This window comes from Gracilinanus agilis, chromosome 3 (assembly GCF_016433145.1).
Source record: "Gracilinanus agilis isolate LMUSP501 chromosome 3, AgileGrace, whole genome shotgun sequence".
In the NCBI taxonomy this organism is placed as follows: Eukaryota; Metazoa; Chordata; class Mammalia; order Didelphimorphia; family Didelphidae; genus Gracilinanus; species Gracilinanus agilis.
The window spans coordinates 193,956,353-193,963,482 of NC_058132.1; the positions used below are offsets into that span (position 1 = coordinate 193,956,353).

Genomic DNA, 7,130 nt, shown 5'->3' on the forward strand with positions numbered 1-7,130 from the left:
ACCCAGCTGCCCCCCCCTTTACCTTTTAATTCTTATTTTATCCACCTTTTGAAAAATCCCTTCCTTATCCCCCCAGACATGCCTTCCTACTTCTTGATATGAATTCTATTTTTAAAATCCCTCCCATATCTTGTCCTAAGAGTCCCTCCCTTATCCCCTCATCTTATTCCCTTACTTCTTGTACTCCCCTCTAGGTATCCCTTCTTTCTCTCCCTTTTCTTATCCCTTTGCCCTCCTTTCTCTTAACCCACCCTTTCTTTTCTTATCCCCTCAGTCCACCAAGAGGATTCCCAGTCTCTCTCACCCCCCTTCTCTCCTTTTTCTCTGTATGTTAAAAAAAAGATTCTTAGCAGAAAGCATTGGCGTTTGCGGCAGAAGATATGAGTATTTATGTATAAAGACAGTGGATATTTTCAGTGACAAATTAAAATGGCCAGCTCATTAAGGGGAGAAGTTTTGACTCTATAAAAATCTGCTGCATGTTGGAAGAGAATATCCAAAAGGAGCAGACTACTTTAAAAGACGTTTGAAGGTAGCATTCCTTAAAAACAAAGATGTGAAGGACCCGGAGAAGATCAAGGAACTTATTTTATGAGAAGAATTTGTAATAAAACAACTAGAAGCCTTGTACTTCCTTAGAAAATATAGAGCTACGAAGCAATGTTACTACCAAGACAATGAAACTAAGTGAATTGTTATTGTTGCAAATGTAAGGTTACTGATTAGGTTGTCTGAGCAATAATTGGTGGCATATTTTTAGATGGAAGCCAAATATTGCATCATAACATATACAGGATGTATATAAAAATGCTCAGAATACCTGAATTGCCTTCCTCAACTTTAAAATTTATTTTGAAACTGTCTATAAATCAGTACTCAACATTTCCCCAGCCCCCCAAAAAAGATTTTTATCTTTCTAATTGTGCATGTTGTTCTCTCTTTATCCTAGGTCTGATGAGAATAGGTTTCTAGTATTGTCAGCCCTCCAACCCCTCCTTTTCTTTTCCATGATAGTTCCTCCACTCATTCCTCCTCTATATGAGGTAGCCATTCCATTTTCCTTCCTCCTGGTCTATTCTACTACTATTTTGGCTCATTACATTCACCTCACCTTGAGTTTTCCATCTATACACGCCCCTTTAAAATACTTAGGCAATGATGACCATTTCTCTATGGGAATCAAACAAATTGACTTTTTGGGTTGCTTACAATTAGTCTTATGTCATTATCACTGTATATTTCTTATAGGTCAACATGCCCTGTGTTCTTTTAATGTGATGGCTGCTAAGTGTTGTGTTATTCTGATTGTAGCTCTGTAGTATTACATTTTTTTTTCTTCTTGTTTGTAGTTTTTTTTTTTTAATGTGGGAGCTACAGAATTTATCAATGATGTGCCTGTGCATTTTTATCTTTGGGGTCTCTTTGAGGTGGTGATTGGTGGATTCTTTCAAATTCTATTTTACTCCCTGATTCTGGAATTTTGGGGTATCTTCCTTGATAATATCTTGGAGTAGAGTGTCTAAGTTTATTTTATTTTATTTTTTTTATTTTTTATTTTTTTATTTTAAACCCTTAACTTCTGTGTATTGACTTATAGGTAGAAGAGTGGTAAGGGTAGGCAATGGGGGTCAAGTGACTTGCCCAGGGTCACACAGCTGGGAAGTGTCTGAGGCCGGATTTGAACCTAGGACCTCCCGTCTCTAGGCCTGGCTCTCAATCCACTGAGCTACCCAGCTGTCCCTCTAAGTTTATTTTTGATAGTAACTTTCCAGCAGTCTAACTAGTCTTATATTGCCTCTCCTTGATCTGTTTTCAAGGTTAGTTGTTTTTATGATAAGAAGTTTCATATTCTATTATTTAATCCTTTTGATTCTGCTTAATTATTTCTTATTGTCTTAGGAAATCATTAGCTTCCTCTTGTCTAATTCTAGTTCTTAAATTATTTTCTTTTCTAAGTTGCTGGGTTGCTTTTTCCATTTAAGTGATCTTTATATTATACTTTTTTTATTTTTTTGCATTACTTTTATTTTTTTCTAATTTTTCCTCAACCTTTCCCATTTGGTTTCTGAGGTTTTTCTTCCAAAAGCTCTTTTTGAGCTTGTGGCTATTTATTGAATTTCTTTACTGTTTTTATTTTTTTTTTAGTTAATTTTTTTAAACCCCCACCTTCCTGTCTTGGAGTCAATACTGTGTGTTGGCTCCAAGGCAGAAGAGTGGTAAGGGCTAGGCAAGAGGGTTAAGTGACTTGCCCAGGGTCACACAGCTAGGAAATATCTGAGGCCAGATTTGAACCTAGGACCTCTCTTCTTTAGGCCTGGTTCTGTAAAAGTGAAATTTGGGAAATGTATCAAACTACATTTCCCGTGGTCCAACAGGTTTCCGTTTCCGGTTCTTTGGGCGTGGGGAGGCCTACGTCGACGCAGAGAGGAGTTTATAATCTCCTGGGGGGAGTGGCTCTCTTGGCTAGCAGACTCGGGAAGAGACGGGAGACAATAATGGCGCGGGCGGCTGTTTTGAATGCTTACAAGCGCGTAGTCTAATAACTTTATCTATCAGCATGGCTTTAATTAAAATACTAATTTATATATTTATAGCAGCCTTTATCATTTTTCACATTTATAGTTCTCAATCCACTGAGCCACCCACCCACCTGCCCCCAATTCTTTGCTGTTTTTTAAAGTAGATACTTCTAATTCCCTGTTCTCTGAGTTTGAGCCAAGATCTTTTCTGTCCCAAAATAGCTATCAATAGTTGGGTTCTTTCTCTTTTGCTTGCTCATTAAAAAAAAAGTTTATTTTTAAAATTTTAATGGCCATGTCAAAAAACTTAATTATTGACTTTTTTCCGGAGTCCTAGGGTTTCTAGTATGCTATGATATGTTACCACAGATTTCAGGAGTTTTTTTTTTGTGTCTGTTTTTTCCTAGGTCCTATTTGGTTATTCCAATTTTTGTAGTCCAGGGTTGTAATCCTGTATCCCTTGCTCAAACTCCAGTCTGTGCTTTATCTCAGGTGCTACAACCAGAGCCCTCAGGTAGTTTTGCCATTGCAACTGCAAGCAGCCAGTCCATCTTCCCCTGTGGCAGCAACCAGGGACTCCACCCTCTTGTGAGTAACCATAGCTGATGGGGCACCAATCTCTCAACAGTCACATTTACTAGTCTGTGTTCCTTCCTCACTCTTCCTTTCCTAATGCTGAAACCCAGGATATAGCAGGTGTCTAGTCCAAGTTCCTTGGGCCTCCAAAGTCTCTTCTTTGTTAACAGTGAAGCTTGAGTTCTTGGCCTTAGGGCCTGGCATCCATAGTCCCTGTGGTCCATTCCTTGAATCCCCAGCTGTGGGCCCCCACAAGGCCATAGCAGACATAACTGCTCCCAGGGCCTTCCACCTGAGGATTCCTGTGGTATCCTTGGGAATGCAAACTCCAGGGTTTAGCAAATAAAGTGAGGTTGCTGATCTTGCCACCAGGAGCTGCCTTGGTGATTTCACTGTATTTGCTCTGTTCCTGCCCCTAGGGCCTGTAGTGGAGGGAAGTCAGAAACTTTCTTCTCAGTTGTCCCTAGCTGTTCAGCTTCACTCCTAACTTCTCTGTTTTTGCTGCTCATTACACTGATTCTGTGGAGTAATTTTTGGTTGTTTATAGTAGGTGTTAGGAGGGCAATGAAGCTTAATGCCCTACTCTATCATCTTCCCACAATGCATCCCTTACTATGTTTTTTTGAAACCATACCATCATGTTGGTCATTTCTTATAGCACAATACTATTGCATCATGTTCATATTTTATAACTTGTTTAGCTTTTCCACAATTGATGGGTATCTCCTTAATTTCCAATTCTTTGCCATCACAAAAAGAGTTGCTATCAATATTTTTGTATATGTATAGGTCCTTTTTCCTTTTTCTTTGATCTCTTTGAGATATAGAACTAGTGGTGATATTTCTGGGTCAAAGGGTTTGTCAGTTTTATAGCCCCTTGGGCATAGTTCCAAATTGTTTTCCAGAATGTTTAGATTAGTTCACAACTCCACCAATAAATAGTACATTAGTGTCCTTATTTTTCCATATCTCCTCCACTATTTGTCATTTTCCTTTTCTGTCATGTTAGTCTATCTGAGAGAGGTAAGATGGTACCTCAGAGTTGTTTTTATTTGTACTTCTCTAATTCTTAGTGACTTGGAGCATTTTTTTTATTGTGACTATTAAAGTTTTGATTTCTTTATCTGAAAACTGTTCATATTCTTTGATCATTGATCAGTTGAGGGATGACTTATTTTTATAAATTTGGCCCAATTTCCTTCTGTATTTGAGAAATGGGATATTTATCAGAGAATCTTTCTGTAAACTCCTTCTCCCCCCAGTTTCCTACTTTTCTCCTAATTTTAGCTCCATTGGTTTTGTTTGTGGAAAATATTTTTAATTTAAAGTAATCAAAATTATCCATATTACCCCCCATGTTATTCTCTGTCTCTTGTTTGATCATAAATTCTTCCCTTATCTATTGATCTGACAGATAAATTTTTCCATGTTCCCCAATTTTCTTATGACATTATCCTTTATGTCTAAATCATATTCCTCCATTTTACCTTATTTTGGTATATGGTGTGAAGTAGTTTTTGCTGAACTGTTTTCCAGTTTCCCCAGAAGTCTTTGCAAATAGTACATTATTGCTCCCAAAATTTGGATCTTTGAATTTATCAAACACTAAATTTCTATGGTTATTTACTAATATATATATGTGTGTATATATATATATGTATACATATATATATATTACATACTTAATTTATTTCACTAATCACCACTCATTTTCATATATAGTACCAGATTGCTTTTATGATTATTATTTTTATAATATAGTTTGAAATTTGGTGCTTCTAGACCCTCTTCCTTCACATTTATTTTTTCTGATTCATATTATATTCTTGATCTTTTTTTTTCAGATGAATTTTATTATTTTTTCTAACTATAAAATAATTTTTTGGTAGTTTGATGTGGCAAGAAATAAATTAATTTAGGTGACTGAAATTTTTATTATTTCTTGAGTTGTTTAGAGCTATCTTTATTTTTGTGAACAGTATTTGTAATTATGTTCATATAGTTCCTAGATATGTCTTGGAGACTCCCAAATATTTTGTACTCTATGCATTTTAAATGGAATTTTTCTGTCTCTTCTTGGTATTTTATTGGCAATAAATAGAAATGCCAATGATTTATGTAGTTTTATTTTATATATTGCAAACTTTGCTACAATTTTTAATTGTTTCAATTAATTTTTTTATTTGATTCTCTAAGATTCTGTAACCATCATATGATCTGTTAAGAATGATAGTTTTGTTAAAAAAAAAAGAATGATAGTTTTGTTTGCTCATTGCCAATTCTGTTTTTGGTCTCCCTGGTTTATGTATCAAAACTATATTTGTGCACTAGTGCTCTGTTTACTTTGGAGAGGTATTTGTTATAGAAGAGATTATAGTCTTGTGTAATAGATTTTGATAGTATAGTTTGCTTTGGGTGTTGACCAAATGATAGATTCTTTAGCTCTATTGGGAAAAAGAGGAACTTAAGAAAAGGAATAGAGGGGGCGGCTGGGTGGCTCAGTGGATTGAGAGCCAGGCCTAGAGATGGGAGGTCCTAGGTGTAACAAGTAAAATTAATATAGAAGGTTATATATATAAAGATATTAGGGTTTTATTTAAAGCCATTTTGATAGTTATAGCCATGTGCCTGATAAGAGCTCATTCAAATTTCCGTGCCATTACCTCTGCCCACGTGGCTTGTTCAGCAGGAAAAAAGAGGGCGCATCCCAATCACATCCCAAGTCTTATACCTCTCTCTACCGAATCATACTTCCTGCCCACCTGTATTACGCAAGAGGAATCATGGGAAATATAGTTTTCAAGTCTCCTAAACATCCACAGGAAGACCAGAGATCTCAAGATCAGTTCAAAGAACCCCAAATTTCCAATATCACATAGGTTCAAATCTGGCCTCAGACACTTCCCAGCTGTGTGACCTTGGGCAAGTCACTTAACCCCTATTTCTTAGTCCTTACCACTCTTCTGCCTTAGAACCAATACACAGTATTGATTCTAAGATGGAAGGTAAGGGTTTTTTTTTTTTAAAAAAAGGAATAGAACCATTGTTTAGGTTAGAAAGAATGAGGAGAGTAGAAAACAGAAAAGGAAAAACTTTTCAGTTCTTGTTTTGCTTCTGTTTTCTCTGACAAAAAGAAAGAGCTTTAAATTTGAAAGGACAGAAGAAAAATGACTAATGAGCCTCTTATTCTGAAGTCCAAACAGGACAACAGTAAGACCTGGATGAGTTCAGGTCCAGGCCCAGATAAACTGCATCCTAAGATACTGACAGAGTTGGCAGAACGATTGTTGAGATTGTAAAGATCAGAAGAAAAACTACAGGATTAGTGAATGATAAGTTTTCAAAAAAGGGGAAAGAATGGAATTTGAAAACTCTAGTCTCAAGACCAGGACTTAGACTCATGGCCAAATTCCAGACTATATTGTTAAAGGCATGGCTAAGAAGACATGATGACAAAGATACAGCAGGGTTTCACTAGGAATAGGTCATGCCAGATATGTCTCCTTTGCTTTTCTGATAGATCAAACCAAGGGAATGATCTTTCTAGTCTAGTACGACATCATTTTATGTAACCAATATTTTCCAAGACCTTTCACATAAGTTTAAAATCCTGCAAAACAGCGAATTCTTTTATTTAATTTTTTTTATATGAACACACCCAGGCACTTTGTGGCTTTTCTTAGGCTTATCAGAGACACCAGCATCACCACTTGTATTTTGGGCCATTTATTAGTAACTACATGGCATTAATGAAGCAAGGAGAAGTGCTGCTTTGATGGCAGACATGACTTGTTGCAAGTGAGAACTCTGTATGGAGACTGATGCAGGGTCTAATGTTTGGTGTAAAACAATATAATGACTCGCATTAATAATTTTCAGAATGAGAATGAGTGAGTTTGGGCAAACTTCTGTGAGACTTTATGCTGCTTGGGAAAATGGTGTGAATTTAATGCATAATTAAAACTTTTTATTTTATCCATTGTTAAGATGAAAATTTTCTGGTAACTGTATCTTAATTTAATTTATTTACTAAAT

At 36.2% G+C, this 7,130-nt stretch overlaps 1 pseudogene; it reads left to right on the forward strand.

Moving 5' to 3' along the window:
* The first annotated feature begins 429 nt into the window (after positions 1-429).
* Positions 430-691, forward strand: LOC123241362 (annotated as a pseudogene).
* Positions 692-7,130: the final 6,439 nt, after the last annotated feature.